Genomic DNA, 19,100 nt, shown 5'->3' with positions numbered 1-19,100 from the left:
TGTGTGTGAGAGAGAGAGCGAGAGAGAGAGAATGCAATTAGACGAGCAGGGGTGGGATGGACATAGATTAAATCTGTTAAAACACCTAGTGCTGGGCTCCACCCCCAGAGTTCCCAGTGGGGAGTGGGAAGTGGGGAGGTGGAGCGGGGGCTGATAATGTGCTTTGCTAACAGTTTTCCCAGAGATGGGAGGCTCTGACCCAGGACTGCCCTCTGAGCACCACCGCTTTGTTGCTGTTGTTGTTAATCCTCACCCGAGGATATTTTTCCATTGATTTTTAGAGCGAGTGAAAGAGAGGGAAAGTCAGAGAGAAATATCAACGTGAGAGAAACACAGTGATTGGTTGCCTCCGGCATGTGCCCCAACTAGGGCCCGGGCTGGAACCTGCAACCAAGGTATGTGCCCTTGACCAAAATCGAACTCGGAACCCTTTGGTCCACAGGCCAACACTCTATCCTCTGAGCCAAACCAGCCAGGGCCACTGCTTTAAACTTCTGAAAAGTTCACCCAAAATCCCTCTCTTGGGGGTTCCCTGAGTGACTGCTAACCCGGTTTTACCCACAGCCTCCCGCTCCGGCCAAGGCAGCTGGGGCCCCTCTCAACGCTTCCCAGTTCAGCAGCAATGAACAGCTGAAACCCGCTGTGGCATCTTGGCAGCTGCACCTGTACTGATCCTGTTCTTGAAGTCTTTCAAGTGGCCACTCCCTCTGTGATCTCCCTGCATTGCCCAGTTACAGAACCTGGTGGCTTCCCTGACCGGCTACCCGTGTCCTGGAAAGAAACCCAGCCCCCTGGCCACTAGAGTCAGCCTTGTGTTTATCTTGAAAACCCAAGGCCTCAGGGGTCAGCACCTTTCATCGGGTTATTTAACAGCCACACAGATAATGGCTGAGTGGCGTGATCAGGGACTTGTGTCTCATCTCGCCCTTCCTTCCCACCATCCGTGAACAAATATTGATCAGGGCCCGCTATGTGCAGTGAGGAACAAAACCACACACAGTGTTCTCAGGACATTTTACAGTCCAGCGCTGCTTGTCAGCTGGGTCAAGGGTAAAGAAAGGAGGATAACCTTAGCTGAGCCCAGCACCATTCTTGCCAACATTTGTAAACCAGGCCAAGTCTTCTGGCCTAGTGCACCCTTTAACTCCTCTGGTAGCTGAACTGTTTGCTAGTCCTGGTGACTCAGCGAGGGCTCGGGAAGGGGACTGGGGTCAGCCTTGTGTTTATCTCAGAACCCCAAAGTCTCAGAGCTCAGAAGTAAACATACTGAGGCCAAGTAGGTGGCCCAGCTGGGAGCCTGCAGCTGGGTTCCCGCCCCTACTCACCACTCCAGCTGCGTGGCCTTCGGACAAGCCACTTACCTCTCTATGCTGTTTTCGCTGTGATTTCATAATTTTGGTGGAAATAAGACCATAGTCACAGAATGTTTTGAAACGTAACTTTTGCAGTTTACTAAAAATTCTGCATGCAGAAGTGAGGGGAGGAGCCACCAACCCAAAGTGGTAATTACTTTTTTCTCAGTTTGTTATTTTTTTTTAATCCTCATCTAATGATTTTTAGAGAGAGAAGAGGTGAGAGAGAGAAACATCGATTGGTTGCCTCCCATACATGCCCCCCACCGGGGATCGAACCTGCAACCTAGATCTGTGCCCTGAGTGGGAATCGAACTCGCAACCTTTCGGTGGTGTATGGGATGATACTCCAATCAACTGAGCCACCTGGCCAGGGCGCTTTTTCTCAATTTTTAAGTTAGCATTTTATGGGTTCTCATTTACATGAGAAGTACCTCCAAGATCCCCCACATACACACCTCACACCCACTCTCCTAGAGATGGTGTTGGGATTCACAGAGAAGGGCAATCTTGTACTTAGTAGAAAACAAACTCTTATTATATGTCTGAAAAACAATCCAAGTAGATATTTTTAAAGCAGGTCGAGTAATAATAAACAAGGTGAAATGTACTCTTGAAAAGAGATTCTATATAAAACAAGGAGAATCTCAATGAACAAGGTAAAGCGAACATCTGAAAGAGGTCAGAGATGCATTATACATCTAGTATTTAAAAGGGGCCAGAACCATTAGGGAATTGCAAATTAAAACAACAAAGAGATACCACTACACACTTATCAGAATGGCTAAAAGCCACAACACTGACAAGTGCTAGCGAGGATGTGGAACAACAGAAACTCTCATTCATTGCTGGTGGGAGTGCAAAATGGTACGGCCACTGTGGAGGTCAGTTTGGTAATTTCTTACAAAACTAATAGCACTCTTACCATATAGTCTAGCAATTACACTCCCTTGATATCAAATGAGTTGGAAACTATGTCCACACAGACACTTCACACAGAGGTTTATAACAGCTGTATTCATAACTGCCAACACTTGGAAGCAACGAAGATGCCCTTCAGTAGGTGAACGGATAAAGGCTGGTACACCCAGACAATGGAATATTATTTAGCTCTCAAAAGAATTGAGCAATCAAGCCATGAAAAGACATGGAGGAATGTTAAGTGCACATTTCCAGGTGAAAGAAGCCAATCTGAAAACGATACATACTAACTGCTTCCAACTACATAACCGTCTGGAAAAGGCAAAACTATGGAGACAGTAAAAAGATCAGTGGTTGCCAGGGGCCGGGGAGAGGGAGGGGTGAACAGGTGGAACACAGAGGATTTAAGGGCAGGGAGGCTGCTCCGTGTGATACCACAATAATGGTGGAATCGTGTCATTATACATTTGTCCAAACCCATGGAATGTGGAACACCGCCCGCGAGCCCTACGGTACACTATGGACTTTGGACGATGACGATGTGTCAATGCAGGTTCGTAGACTGTGACACATGTACTACTTGGTGGGGGGTTTAGATAGTGGGGGAGGTTGGGGGGGTACAAGAGCATATAGGAACTCTGTACCTTCTGCTCAACTTTGCTGCAAACCAAAACTGCTCTAAAAATAAAATCTATTTAAAGACAGGGATCATGGTATTTGTTCAGAGTTGTTAAAATTTTGAATATCTGGCATAAAGTTCTTTAAATTATGGGGGAGGGGCTTGCTTATTTCCGTCATTATCATGTCTTGAACTACTCTTATTAAAATACTATTTTAGCCCTGGTTGGTTTGGCTCAGTGGATAGAGCGTCGGCCTGCGGACTGAAGGGTCGGTCAAGGGCACATGTCCATGTTGCCCGCTGCAGGAGGCAGCTGGTCAATGATTCTCTCTCACCATTAATGTTTCTATCTCTCTCTCCCTCTCCCTTCCTCTCTGAAATCAATAAAAATATATATTTAAAAAAAAATAAAATACTATTTTAATGCCTGTATACAATGCTAGTGTATAAATGCATCATGATGTATTTATTTTCTGAATTTGGGGTCCTTACTTTATTTCCTGAGTGTGTGGGGGTTTGTGGCTGTTATGAATAATACTGCATCTGTAGCTAATACTTACGGAGGGCTCACTCTCTGCCAGGCACTGCGGCAAGCACTTTGCAAGTGTTAACAAATATTCGATCTGGACAACAGCCCTACGACGTTTTACGATGCCCACGTGTATCGATGGGGAAATTGAGGCCCAGAGAAGTTGGCCGGCAGAGCCCGGCTTTGAACCATACAGTTTGGTTCCAGCACCCGTGCTCAAATCCGGCGTGCGAGGCTTACATGGTCGCTCCTTCTATTCTGAAGAGGAATTCCCAGGAGAAAGGGACATGAGCATCCCTCTTGCGGCACTTACTGCACGTGTGCAAGCTGCTCTCCAGCGAGTGGCACGGTTCACCGCCCTCTGCTGTGGGCACCCCATCATGGCCCACACTGAGTATTGTGTTTGTCCCCATTTTCTAATCTGATGGGTTGAAACACGAGGTTTCATTATGGTTTGAATGCTCATTTCTTTGGTTTCTAGTGCACTGAAGCATTTCTCGTAGGTTTACTAGTATTTCTCCCCCATTAAGATTTTTAATGTTTTTCTTGGAGAGTTGAATAATTCCTTATACACTAAGACTAGCAAGACTCTGCCTGTTATATTTACTGCAACTGTTTTTCTCAGTTTATGGACAGTTTTGTTTTATTCAGGCATCGTTTCACGTTCAGTCATGTCTGCAGAGTAAGCTCTGTTTCCTCCTGCCACACTTTCTTTCATTTCTCCCCAGAAAGCTTTGGGCCAAAAGGAACCGTTTTGCCCTGGAATCGGGCTTGTAGAGCAGGTCCCATCCCTCCTTCCTTCTCTGAACCCACAGGTTTCCAAACCTCCACACGGAACTAACACGGAACCTCCCGCAGGTTCCCGTGGGGACCCGTGCTCTGGCTGTGATGGTGAGCTCCAGGCCCCCTGGTAAGCCAGGTGTTTGGAGTTGGGAACCGCCTATGTTCCAGAAGGGTTTGAACACAGAGAAGTTGAAACAAAAAGCCATTTCCATCCTTGGAGGACCTGAGGCACGAAGGTCAACCACTGCCCACGCTGCAAGAGGAGCTGGGGGAGAGGCCTGTGGTCTTTGCGTTTCATCAAGTGATCTTTGCCTCCCACTCGTGCTGGAAGGATTTCCCAAACCCAGGAAGGGAGTTCAGAGGCCGGGCAGCCAAAAATTCTACAAACGTGGCTTAGAGTGGAAGGCAGCCAATCGGTCTCAGGCGGTGCTCCCTGACCAGAGCGGGAAGGTGTTCAAGGGGCAACGGGGCTCCAGCCAGAGTCACGGGGCCCCAGGAGGCAGCAGTGGGGGCTCTCAGAAGAGGCTTTATCCCAGGGGTCCCTAATCCGGGACAACTTCGGCCATGTCTGGGGACATCCCAGGTGGTCACAACTCGGGGTGGGGGTGCTACTGGCATCTGGTGGGTAGAGGCCAGGGATGCTGCTAACCACCCTGCCATGCATAGGAGAGCCTCACCCCTCGCCCCTCACCCCTCGCCCCACACCCCTCACCCCATGCCCCTTGCCCCTCGCCCCTCGCCCCTCACCCCTCACCCCTCACCCCCAGTAAAGAATTATCTGAACCAAATGTCAACAGAGCAGAGGTTGTGAAATCTGCTCTATGCAGGGCCTCACAGGTCACGTCTGCGCACCGGGCATGTCTGCTCATGGAGGACAACAGCCTGGGCCCTTGGCCAGCGTCAGGGCCAGACTCAGCTCTTGCAGCCAGGACAGGAGAAAGGAGCAGAGCTTGGAAAGGGCGAGGTAGAACCCCATCCCAAGCAGCGAGAGCTCCTGGGCAGGTGATGACGATGAGACAGGGACAAGAGTGGGTGAGGATGTGCAAACTTGACTAAATGCTGACACAGGGAGATGCCAGCGATGGGGCGGATGGCCTAAGAGGCTGGGGTCGGCCAGGGCCAGAGGTGATGACCTTGACTTCCGCTCTGGGGAGGAGAGAGACGAGATGTTAAGACTCAGGGGGACTGCCAATCCCAGTCAGACCTTGCAACCAACCACAACTCAGTCCAGAGTGTGGTCTCAGTTAGACTGGAATTTCCTTAACCACGCCATGGTGGGGGGCGGGGGGGGGGACCAGGGAGCCACTTGAGGGCTCCAGGGGCAGGAGTTTGTGAAATCAGAAAACAAGACAGATATCTGTTTGTTTTCATCACACAAAAGGCAGAAATTAAAGCTCAGCCTAATCTTCTTGGTTGGTGGAATATTGTTTAAAAAATTATGGCGAGCCCGATAGCGATGCAATACTCCCAGTTCTCCCTGGCGCCTGATAGGTGCCCAGATGGCGCTGATTTTCACGGCATACCTGACGTTTGTAAAATGCTTTTTCAAGAAACACATCAGGGCTCTTAGTATTTTCTAGCATCTCAGCAACCCTGGGAGGTGGGCGCTAGCATTCCCATTTCACAGGCAAGGAAACTGAGGCCTGGAAAGGCCAGGTGGCTCGCCCACAGCCTCAGGGCTGGGTAGTGACTGCCGTGGGCCACAGGGCCTCCTCCTCTCCTTCTATAGGGAACACGAGGTCAGTTCTGGGGGCTTTGAGAAGAGTCAGGCCTGGGACCTGGCACCTCCCGGTTGTTGCTTTACTCTGTGGTGACCACACTCTCCTCCCCCTGGCGCCCTCTCGTGCTCAGGTCAGACACCCTTTCCCCCTTGGGGAAAAGCAGTCTCTCAGTAGCCAACTACTTACCATTTGCCTCATGTGGTCAGGAGCAGCTGCCGCCCTTTGTGAAAGACAGAATTAAACCAAGGAGGTTTGGGGGGTGGGGGGGGTGGGTAAGAGATCAACAGAAGGACTTGTATGCATGCATATAAGCATAACCAATGGACACAAGACACTGGGGGGTAGGGGAGGCGGGGGGAATGTTAAGGGGGGCAGGGGAAGGAGACATATGTAATACTCTTTGTAATACTTTAAGCAATAAAACAAAATTTAAAAAAAACAACAACAAAAAAAACCCCAAGGAGTACTTTGCCTTAGACAAAGATTCAAGTATGGAGAGAAAGCCCTGGAATCTGCTTCCATTTAAGGATTTGTAGACTATCCTAATCTTCATGTTACTAAATTGATGCTAATTGCTATTGGGAACATTTGTTTGTTTAACTTTTTTCTTTCTGAGAAATATATATTTTAATCCTAGGTTTATTATTACACTAATGTATAATTGTTGGGAATTACTAATAATCCATTCAGGACTGTCCAAGGGGCAATTATTTTAGCATTGGAAAACATTTATGTATGTCTTAAGGGTTTATTATTCTGGCGTCACTATAAAATAACAAGAAATAGTTTCCAAACAGTAATTGTACATTTATTCATATTCATATTGATTTTGGAATCAGATCCCATTGCGCTATTCCACTAGTTTGGGGAGTTCAACCAATAAGGTGACTTATTTCACCTTCAAGGCAGCTGATTTCCCTTTTTTGCAACTGAGGTTCCTAAAAGTTGAGAGTCTTAACCTGCAAACGTAGTTTTTTTTAACAGCTTTGTTGAGATATAATTGACATGCAATAAACTGCATACAAAGGGTATAATTTGATCAGTTTCAACAAAGGTATACACCCATGAAACCACCACCACAATCAAGATAACATATGCGTCACCCCCGAGAGCTTTCTCACTCCTGTCCCTCCCCCCTCCCTCCTCATCTCCCAGACAACCACTGATTGCCTTTTAGTTTGCCTTTCCCAGAATTTCACGTAACTGGAATCGTACAGTATGTACTCTTGGTCCAGCTTCTTTCATTCAGCATAATTCTGTGAATTATCCATGTTGCTGTGTTGTATTCATAGTTCATTCTTTTTTATTGCTGAGAATTCTATCCCATGGCCTGGATCCACTTTGTCTCTCCATCTATGTCCCTCTGTGTCCCTGTTGTGTCCAGTTTGGGGCCATTATAGCTAAAGCTGCTATTATAACTAAAGCTGTGTACACGTATGTCTTCTTTTTTCTTTTGGCTACATACCCAGGAGTGGAATGTCTGGGTCATATGGTAGGTATGTATTTAACATTTTAAGAACTTGCCATAAAATAAAAGAGAAACCACAAAACTATTTTTCCGAACATTTTACATTCCCACCAGCAGTGTATGAGAGTTCTAGCTCCTCCACATCCTTGCCAAATCTTTGTGAGCTGTTTTTAAAACTTTAGACATTCTACTGTGTGTGCAGCGTCTATCATTGTAGCTTAAATTCGCACTTTTCTAATGGCTAATGATGTTGAACAGATATCTTCTCATGAGCTTACTTATGTGTATCTTTCTTGATGAAATGTCTGTGTAAATCTTTGCAAAAGTACACTTTTGGCCCTCACCAGTTTGGCTCAGTGGATAGAGCGTCAGTCAGCCTGCGGACTCAAGGGTCCCAGGTTCGATACCGGTCAAGGGCATGTACCTTGGTTGCGGGCACATCCCCAGTAGGGAGTGTGCAGGAGGCAGCTGATCGATGTTTCTCTCTCATTGATGTTTCTAACTCTCTATCCCTCTCCCTTCCCCTCTGTAAAAAAATCAATAAAATATATGTATTTTTTAAAAGTACACTTTTTGCCCTAACTGGTTTGGCTCAGTGGATAGAGCATCGGCCTGCAGACTGAAGGGTCCCAGGTTCGATTCCAGTCAAGGGCATGTACCTTGGTTGCGGGCACATCCCCAGTTAGGGAGTGTGCAGGAGGCAGCTGATCGATGTTTCTCTCTCATCAATGTTTCCAACTCTCTATCCCTCTCCCTTCCTCTCTGTAAAAAAACAATAAAATATATATATTTTTTAAAGTACACTTTTGCACAGAGTTTTGGCGCCCCATGCAATTGATTCATCAACAACCACAGTGCCGTGACCTTATTGCTCGATACGCTGATTCAGCCCCTCTAAGTGTACAGTCCAAACTCGGTGTCAGTCAAAGCTAACACCTGTGGGGTGCTGAAGACATGCCAAGCCCCGTGCTAAGTGTTTTGTGCACATTAATTCGTGTGACCCTCACAGCCCACCCAAGGTCAAACAGCCATTTCAGTGACAGGGCTAGGACTTGAAGAGTTCTGTGGGGACATGGTAGTGAGGGAGGTGAAAAAGCACCAGTGGGCAGCATTGCAAGTTCTTCTAAGGTCTCACTACAACCTTTATGTAGACGGGATAGATGTGGAGCCGACCCAGAGTCCAAAGTGTCTCCTGGTGCAAAGGGTCTAAAGGCATGGTATTGACTGAGTTGGTTGAAGTGATGGATTGAGTGGTCTTCTCTGGATGGAGAATGGGGTGAAGACAGAAGGGAGAGGAGCAATGAAGGGATTGGGGGTGGGGGACTCCGAAAGAGCAAGAGAGCGCTGAAAATACGGATGGTGTGGGGTAAAACGGGGTGTAGGTACTTCAGAGATGGTGATTTTCCTGGTGCTGTGGGGTCCAGGGCACAAGGAGGCCGGATGGTAGGAATTAGGAAGGGAAGGGAGGCATCGCTGGATGGCTTGAGTCTCAAAAAAGATATTTATTTATTTATTTATTTATTTATTTATTTATTTATTGTCTTCTAGAGAAAAACACTGAAATTTAGATGTATTTAGACTATGTTCTCTCTTTTTTAAAAAATATTTTTGTGTTGATTTCAAAGACGAAGGGAGAGGGAGAGAGAGGTAGAAACATTAATGATGAGGGAGAATCATTGATCAGCTGCCTCCTGCACACCCCACACTGGGGATCAAGCAGCAGCCCGGGCATGTGTCCTGACCGGGAATCCAACCTTGGCCTCCTGGTTCATAGGTCACACGCAACCACTGAGCCACGCCGGTCAGGCTATGTTCTTTTTTTTATTCATCTGTTATTTTTACTCCATAAAATCCCACCCAGTTCTCTTTTCATTCTCATCTCTCTCCTCTCCTACGGAATTCATTCTGGAACACAGCTCAGAATGCTTTACTCCCTGTAATCTTCAGCACAAAAGAACAAACCTCACAGACCGGCAGGAACAAACATCTTCAATCCTAATTTCCGTTACTCCCTTCAGGTACCCAACGTTCTGGCCAATCGACTGAAACAGAATTCCCTAAACACTCCCCACCCCAGGCTTTCCTATCTCAGGCATCTGTTCAAGATCTTTCCTTCCCTGAATTACCTCTCCCTCCCCAGCCTGCCCACATCCCCTTCTTCCTTTCAGATCCTTCTTCCTGCTCCTGAACGACTTCTGTGATCAGAAGTTTTCTGAGCTCCTCTAGTAACTAGAACAAGATAGCAATGACGGAATATCTGACACCAGCTGGCTCAAGCAAACAATTAAGCAAAACCTAGTCCTGCGTAGATCCACGTTCAGACATGGTTGGATTCTAGGGACTGAACCAAGCCATCTAGATTCTGTACCTCTTCCTCCATCTCTCACCTCCAGTGACCTCTCTCCTCAGGCAGGCTTCCCCCTCATGGCTAAAGATCAGCAGCTTTTTTGAGCTTCATTATTCCAGGGAGTGGGAAGAGAATGGGCGTCATTGTCCCAACATCCCTAGAAGAAGTCCTGAGATGCCCTCTGATTGGACCACTTTATTCCATCACTGGCCAGAAGGATGTGCAGGGCCCGTGGCCGCACAGATGGTGGTGGCTGCATTCACATGGACCGGCTCTCGGACTATGGAAGTCCCCTCACGCTTCTGGGTCTCAGTGTATTCATGAGTCAGGTAAAAAGGTCAGGTTCCTGAGGTTCCTTGAGTCTTACAGATCTACCACGCCATTGTTCTGTGACTCTCTCAGTTGAAATAACCTTTTATTGGCTTGGCTATGTTTCTGTGAAGAGCTCATGCAAAGCCTCTTAAGCTCTTTTTGGTCTATGGTCGTCCTCTTCCAGAAAAACAAGTGGGTGTGAAGTCTTCTTTAAATAAAGCAGTCGAGAAGCCCAAGCAAATGAAGATGCGAAACTAGTACATTGTGAAAATTCTCAGTTCCGTGTGGCCACTGGGTGTGTTCTATTTGGGGCAACAAGCTACAATGTGGCCACAACTTGCTGAGAGTTTATTATGTGCTCGGTGCTCAATGTTCTGGGTTTATTATCTGGTCTGATTGCCCCTAACGGCCCCCATGGCATAGATCATGCCGTACTTGTTGCTTCTTCCCATTTTATCAATGAAGACAAAATGAAGTCTGGAAAGGTTATGGAAGTTGCCCAGGGCCACACGTTTATTGAACGGCAGGTCTGGGTTCAAACCTGTTTGCTGGGGCCCAAGTTTTGGCTCGGAATCAATATTCTGCATCACCCACTCGTCACTGCTGGGGCTCCTTGGTTCTCAGCCGGAGCTCCCAGTCCCGGGGAGGAATACGTTCATGTGCGCAAGAACATGGACGCTTTAGAGAAAGATTCAAGTTCATAACAGTTTTATAACAAAAATATAGAAAGTAAAATTCAATAAAATATTCTTGGCAAATGGGGATACGCAGATAAGAGGTGCTTCTCGATGAATCAGAATCTTGGGTGGGGAGTGATCTTCAGATTTTTATGGTTATCCAAAGAAGACATGAGGCTATTTTTGTTTTGTGTTTTTTTTGTTTGTTTTTGTTAATCCTCACCTGAGGATATCCTCACCTGAGGGTATTTTTTCCATTGCTTTTTGGAGAGAATGGAAGGGAAGGAGGAACGGGGCGGGGGAGGGGGAGGGGAGAGAGAGAGAGAGAGAGAGAGAGAGAGAGAGAGACATCGATGAAAGAGAGACACATTGGCTGGTTGCTTCTCTGGTTGGGGGTGGGGAGGGATCCTGCAACAGAGGTAAGTGCCCTTGACCGGGAATCTAACCAGTGACCCTTGGGTCTGTGGATCGACACTCTAACCATTGAGCAACACCAGCCAGGGAGTCTTTTGGTGTGTTTTTTAAAGCTAAGAAGCACAGATCTATACAACTAGAGGCCTGGTGCACAGGTAGGGTTCCTAGGCCTGGCCAGTGATCAGGGCCAATCAGGGCCTTCCTTCCCCTGCTACCGGCTGCTGACTGGGGCCTTCCTTCATTCCGTGCCACCCCCTGGTGGTCAGCGCATGTCATAGCGAGTGGTCGACCTGTAGGTCGGTTGAACTCCCGAGGGGACAATTTGCATATTAGCCTTTTATTATATAGGATTACTGCCAGGTTTTGTTTCAATCACTGTGTGTGCTTTCCTTCAGTCTCTATTTCGCTGCCCATGGCTGTATGTACTCTACCATCCTTTCACAGGGAGATCTGGTTGACCAGAAGGGTCGGCTGGAGATCTGGGGGGAGCCTGGCCTCTAAGGCAGCAGTGGGTGAACTGTGATTCAGGCAGCTTTTCATCACAGCCTCGCTTCCTGGTTCTGTGTTCAACCCTGATGTGACAGGAAGTGCACAGAGCAATAGTGATCAAAGAGCCCTTCCTCTGGGACAGGAGCTTTTCATCTGAAAGCATCGCATTAAGGAAGGAACACCATGCAAGTCAGTGGATGACTATTCCTGTGGCAAAGAGGAACCAAAGTAGCCCACGGCCGGGGCGTGTGGCCGACCTCTTGGTGGTGATAGAAGCATGGGTAATATGCCTGTATTCCTGCTGGTCAGTGGGTGGCTCGCTGACCTTTTTATTTGCAGGTCTAGATTTTTCTTTTGTTTTAATTAATCTATTTATTTTTTCTGTAATTTTCACTTGAGGATATGCTTTTTTTAAAATTTGACTTTTGTAGAGAGAGAAAGGGGGTCAGGGAGAGAAACACCGATTTACTGCCTCCTGTATGTTCCCCGACTGGAGATCAAACCTGCAACTCAGGTATGTGCCCTGACCAGGAATTGAACCTACAACTTTTTTGGTGCACACGATGACACTGCAACCAACTGAGCCACCCCCAGGGCTGCAGATCTACATTTTACTTTTTCTTTTCTTTTTTAAATATATTTTACTGATTTTTTACAGGGAGGAAGGGAGAGGGATAGAGAGTTAGAAACATCGATGAGAGAAAAACATTGATCAGCTGCCTCCTGCACACCCCCACTGGGGATGAGCCTGCAACCAAGGTACATACCCTTGACCAGAATCGAACCTGGGACCCTTCAGTCCACAGGCCAACGCTCTATCCACTGAGCCAAACCGGTTAGGGCAGATCTACATTTTTCTGTGTACAGATGGAGACTTTATTCTGGCCTTGGCTGGAACTGATGCTTGCTACTGGTAAATCCCACCTGATTCTGCCTGTGAATTCGGTGGGAGTCATTAGAGTGGTTCTCCAAAGGCCTTGTTTGGAACTAAGCCTCACACCTGACACTTGAACGTCTTTCCCAGTAGTTGAGTGTCATGGGTAAGTGCACTGGCTTCAGAGTCAAGCCGCACTGGGTCCAACTCCCAAACCTATTCAGTAGAACCTTATGTAGATGATACAATTGGACTGAACCCTGGTTTCCTTGTCTCTAAAATGGTAATAAAAAGGTCTACCTCATAGAATTGCTGTAGGATCGGTTACTATTGTATCTCTGGCACGTAGCAAGGAGCCTGGCACATGGTAATGACTTAACTAGGTCAGAGCTGAACACACCGGAGGTGCCGAAATGCTGCTGACTGGCCCCCTTGTTCGCAAGCTCTTCTAACTTGGGCTCAGGATCCATCGCAACTTATACGTCTTCCCTTTCAGTTGACAAGTCCTCAAGTATTTGGAGACAGTTCTCATGAACACCCTTAGTCATGTTCTTTGAACATAGCATCAATCAAGGCCACGGTGAGCTAGCGCATCACACCTACTAGCATGGCCATAATAAAAAAGTCAGAAATAACAAGTGTTGGCAAGTATGTGCAGAAACTGGAACCCTCTCATACAGTGCTATGGGGATGTAAAAAGTGCAGTCGTTTTGGCAAACACCCAGGTGGATCCTCAATAAGGTATTATATGACCCAACAATTCAACTCCTAGGTGTACTCATGGCAGAATTATTTATAACAGCCAAGAAACAGGAACAATTTAAATAACATCATCATCCTCAAAGCACAGGTGTGCATGGAAGGCTTTTCCAGCTGTAGAATATGTAGATATTCGTGTAGTATGTATGGTCAGCTTACAACAAAAGGCAGCAATGACTTCTGCAGACATGGGGGATGGGGTGAGCATCACTCTTCTGGGAGAAGCTGGCTGCCAGAAAGGCCAGTTCAGAGCCTCCCAGGAAAGGTCTGCAGAGAGCAGCCGGGTCCTGAGCTCTCCAGGCACCGGGAGGTGGATTCAGTGGCCCCTCAATTGGAAATCTGTGCGAGCACATTCAGAAGGTTCTGAAGCCGGGTTCTTGTGTGGGCTAACGAGGAAGGCAGGTGGGCTGTAGACGTGGGAGGATGGCAGGAAGGGCAAAGGCAAACGAGACACGTTAGCCACACTGAGGTTGTCTCTGAAAGTCAATGGCGGCCACTCTATGAATAAGCCAGTCAGTGTTCAGTGAACTCCCCCCCTCTGTGTATTGCAGAGGTATCAGGCAATGCTGGCTGCTGGCAGTTCTCAAAGTATGCTCCTTCGTCACCAGCATCAACTGGGAAAATGGGGGTGGGGACAAATCTGAGCTCTAACAAGCCCTCCAGGTGATTCTGAGGCACACTAAAGTTTGAAAGACACTGGCTTATAAGCCATCTGTTCTCATGTCTTTCTCACTAAGGACCCTGGTTTTGTTTGCGGTGACAGGTGCATGGATTGTCTTGCAGCTGGAGTTACCACATCACATAGTTCTGCCAACTGAAATGCAAATTAAGGTCATTGAGTGAGGTTTCTGAGAAAGCTCTGCTGGCCTGTGGCTTTTCTCCATTGTCCCTCTTCCTCTTCCTCCCTGGTCTGTAGACAAGATGCTGGAGGGTGTGCAGGCATCTTGGGAGCATGAGCATGAGGGCCACAGCGCAGGGTGGGGAGCAGAAAGATGGAAGGAGCCAGGGCTGCCTTGAACATGAGGGGCCGCTGCCCTCACCTGCATATCTCTTATGCAGACGTGCGATGCTGGAAAACTGTAACCCCTCATGTTTGTGAGCCACTATTTTTCAGGTTCCTATACTTTGCAACTGAACCCGATCTCAAATTGGTGTACCTGGGGACAGGGAGTTCTGAAAACACCCTTGTTGGAGAAGATGCGTGAAACCTCTCTTGCTGAAACAAAACACGTGGGCCGTTGTATGGGTGAGGTGCCAAGGTGAAGAGCTAGATGTCTGGTTTTATTTCCCCAGTACCTGCAGTTGGCGAGCTGAAGGCCCAGGAGAGCTGACGGTGTAGTTCCCACCCAAGTCTGAAGGCTTGACAACCAGGAGGGTGGTGGTGTAAGTTCCAGTCTGAAAGCCAACAACCTTGAGGCCCAGGAAGAGCTGATGTTTCCGTTGGAGTCCAAAGGCAAGAGAAGACCCATGTCCTAGCGCCACCAGTCACTCAGAAGGAGTTCCCGCTTACTTGTGGGAGGGTCACACAACTTCTATGCAGGCCTTCATCTGATCGGATGAGGCCACCCATGTTAGGGAGAACAACTATAACCAACAAACAATGGGTCTGGGCTGCCTGTCACTACTCGAGCCAATGAAGCAGAGACAGGGTTGAATCATATATGAGGGTTTATTCCAATACTGCTGGCAGTATGGGAGAGCAGCAGGTCAGCCACAGAAATCTGCTCTGCACCCCACCATAAGCCAGCTATAAAAGTACAAAGAAAAAGTAGGCAGAAGGGCAGTTTACAGATATGCAAGAGAACTAAGGGTCTTCCAAGGGCTTAGTGATATGCAAGGACTGGGGTTACATGGGGAGACAGCCAAAGGAGTGCCAGATGGACAGTTAACAGGTGAGCAGGCTGGAGGTCTGCAAAGGCCTGCAGGTGTGCCAAAAAGGCTGGGTTTCTTCAAAGGGCTGGAGATTCTGGTTTCTGCAGGACAGTTGTTCATCTTTCCAATGGTAACAGGCAGTGCCTAATGGGGAGGAAGGGCTGCATCTGTAGGTCAGCTCCAGCCAGGGTGGAATGTGCTTTCTTTAATCAGAATAAAGCAATCATGGTTAACACGGCATGATTAATATTTCTTTTTTTTTTTTAATATATTTTATTGATTTTTTACAGAGAGGAAGGGAGAGAGATAGAGAGTTAGAAACATCGATGAGAGAGAAACATCGATCAGCTGCCTCCCGCACATCTCCCACTGGGGATGTGCCCGCAACCCAGGCACATGCCCCTGACCGGAACCGAACCTGGGACCCTTCAGTCCACAGGCCGACGCTCTATCCACCGAGCCAAACCGGTTTTGGCAATATTTCTTACAATACTAGCTGGTCCCCCAAATTCTATTGCTGCCCCCTTTCACAACCTGCTTTACTCAGTCAACCGATTCACATGTCAGCCTCACCCAAAAAGACCCTCACGGACACACCCAGAATACCGTTTGACCAAACATCCGAGTACCCCATGGCCCAGGCAAGTTGACATATAAAATTAATCATCACAGTACCTCATGGGTTAGCAGTGATCCATGAATGGTTCTGCCCCTCCCCCACCAAAAACCTGACCCTCATTCTGACCTTTCTGTCAGCAATAAAAATATATTTTCAAAAGTGTCTGGCCCTGGCCGGGTGGCTCAGTTAGTTGCAGCGTTGTCCCATACACCAAAAGGTTACAGGTTGGTTGCCTCGTCGGGCTTATACAGGAAGCAACCGATTAGTGTTTCTCTCTCTCTCCCTCTTTCTCTAAAATCAATAAAAATGTCCTTAAAAGAGGATTTTAAAAAGGAGTTCAGCTTTGAACCCAGCCAGGCCCAGCGCTTAGCAATTGCAGCCGATGGCCCCTCCCATTTCTAACTTGAGGCCCTGCAGGGAAAGCGCTCCAGGCCCTCAGCTTCCAGGCAGGGAGCATGCAGCTTCCTCTGATTTCCAAGGCGCGGTTCTAAGCAGAGGCCCCTAGAATACAGGCTAGGTGGGACCTTCAGGAGATCCACCCCATCCCTGGCGCACAGGAGACTGAGCTGGAGGGCTGGGGTGATGTCAACACCAACTTATTGTTTGCTCCTTCCCGTTCCCTAGCCCAAGCTTAAATTTGACAGTGAGGATTGCAAAAGCCATTTGAGCAGAGGCCTGGCACCACCCGACTGAGAACATGTTGCTATGAAGACAGTAATGGAAAGAAAGGATGCGGTTCATGGCCCAGCCCTGCCCATGCCCGGCTGGAGCCCTGCCCTGGTGATGTCAGCACCCTGGTCACACTGGCGAGCCTGGCAGCGCTTGCTTGCTTTTTGCCTTAAGCCCTGCCATCCTGCCTGCTGCCATGCCGACTGGCTCCTGTGTGCCCACCACTCCCTGCCACCTGGGCTGTTTCTCTGGTGCTCCTGGCCGTACCAGACACTAGTCTGTGGTACCAAAGACCCAGAGTGGAGGCAGCGGGAGAAGCTGCATCCAGCCCACTGTTTTTCAGATGTGGAAACTGAGTCTCAGAGAGATGCTGTGACTTGCCCAAGATCTCAAGGCCCCCATCTGTGGTTTCTTCCTCCTTGTCTGACTATTGCCTTCTATCCAGCTCCCTTCTCTCCCTAGACGTGGAGATACCCCCCCACCGTCCATGCCCAAGGCCCCACACTCGTCCTGCCCGCCATCCCTCCTGCTCAAGGCAGCAGCGACCTCCCCAATGCCTCTCAGCCTCCGCTCTGCCCCCTCCACTCCATTCTCCACCCTGAAGTCGGGTGAGCTACAGCCCTGTTACAAACTCCCGCTCACCCTGTGGATGGGTCCTTAGCGTGGCATCTGGTCCTCTCCAGCCCCGCCCCAAGTACCGCAGCAGGTTCATTCCCGGAGCATCCCTTGTGCACACCTGATATCCCAGCCACACAGCTCACCTAACTTCAAGCTGCCGTGAAAATTAAATGCTGTCCTACTGTGCACAGCACCTGAGCCTAGTAAGAGCCCAGCAAACATAAGCTGCCCTGGTAGCCGGGCACTGCCCCACCAGTGTGGCTTCTAGAGCCCACAGCACTGGCTGAGGGGCGAGCTCTGCTCTGCTCTCCAAGACAGGAAAAATGCCCTTCACTGTGACCCTGGCCAGGCCCTCGACTCCCAGATCCAGGTCATACCCTCCAAGACAGAGGCAAATGAAGAACACCTGCCCTGTCCAGTATTTCTCAGGGATTTGGGGGGGGGGGGACGGAGGTGGTAGAAAAAAGTTAAGGTAATGCATATGGATGGTCACACAGTTCATTGTTTCTCATGCCCTGAGAGCAGGAGAGACACGTCTCTGTAGGTCCTCCAGCCACAGCTGCCTGTCTCAACTCAGGACTGGGGAAGGATGCCAGGAATGTTCACCCAACGGCCCCAGGGGGGATCGGCAGTAGGTGCTCTTTGTGTTCTAACTACTTTACCACATGTAGGTACTTGTAGTTTCACAGGAGAAAGCTCAGGGGCCTAGCTTCATGAATGCATTGCACTGTATTAAGTCCAGAGGTGAGCAGTGAGCAGCCCATAGCCACGGGGGTGGCCTCTGTGAGCTTTCCTGATGCGGGCAGATTCCAGCCTGCACCAAGAACCCGGCAGCCATGGCTCATTAGGTTGTTCATCCATCCATTCAACCATCCATCTATCATCCATCCATCTATCCATCCATCCATCTATCCATCCATCCATCGAACATTTGGCTCTATCCCTGGTTTGTTGCCAAATAAATTATAAACCGAATGTTTGTGTCCCCACAAATCCATATGTTGAAGTCCTAATCCCCAAAGTCACAGTATCTGGAGGTGGGGCCTTTGCAAAGTGACTAGGTTAAGATGGGCCAAGAGGGCGGAGCCCCCATGGTGGGATTCCTGCCCTGATAAGAAGAGGACGCAGTAGGATGGTGACCATCTGCAAACCCAGAGGAGGGACCCTCACCAAACAGGGACTCTCTGGCACCTTGATATTGGACTTAACTACATGTTGGTTAAGCCACCCAGATAAGGAAAATCAGAAAAGCAAACCAGCTCTCCCAAACTCATTTTGATCCTTCCTTCCTCCCTTTCTCTTTCCTTCCCTCCTTTTTTATACCTGGAGGATGTATAGGGACTTGCTATAAGATGATAAATTAGAAATAAGGTAAACGTTTACCTTTATTGCAGTTAATGAGTTTATGAAATGCTTTAAACATATGGAAAATTATGAAGAATAACATAACAGTCGCCCAAATAACATCACTCCCTCCAATGGACATTAACCTTTTGCCATATTTACTTTGAGGTTTTTTTGTTTGATTTTCTTTTTCCTCTGAAACAAGATGTTACAAACCCCGTGGAAGTCCCGCCCTGGACTCGGCGGCGCCTCCCTTCTCTAACAGCTCTCCCCACTAGTGTGTAGTGTTTGGGCAGGTCTGGGGCTTTTACTACCTCGCTGTAGCCCCATAAACAATACATAGTATTATTTTTTAATAGTTTGGGATTGTATACACATGATATCATACCACATACATCCTTCTGCAACTTGCTTTTTGATTTTATTAGATTTTTAAAAATTGTGTGTTTAATAGATACTGGTTGCAACAAGTCAAGCAACGCAGACGGGGATAACAAAAAAGTGAATCATCCAACAGACGCTGCCCCGCTGGTGCCGTGGAGTGAGAGGAAGGGCGTCCGAGGCTGCAGAGGGACCTGTGCAACTTCCCTGGCTGTTAAGCCACAGCTGCAGGTTTCATCACCCCCCTGCCCCCCTCTCACCACAGACCCTGTGGCCTGACAGGCCTCCAGGTCAGTTGATAAGCAGTGTCCCTTCCATTCAGTGTCCTTGGG

Source organism: Myotis lucifugus, unplaced genomic scaffold (assembly GCF_000147115.1).
Source record: "Myotis lucifugus unplaced genomic scaffold, Myoluc2.0 scaffold_6, whole genome shotgun sequence".
Taxonomy (NCBI): domain Eukaryota; kingdom Metazoa; phylum Chordata; class Mammalia; order Chiroptera; family Vespertilionidae; genus Myotis; species Myotis lucifugus.
The sequence above is the reverse complement of the archived record's forward strand: the minus strand, read 5'-3'. Positions refer to the sequence as shown.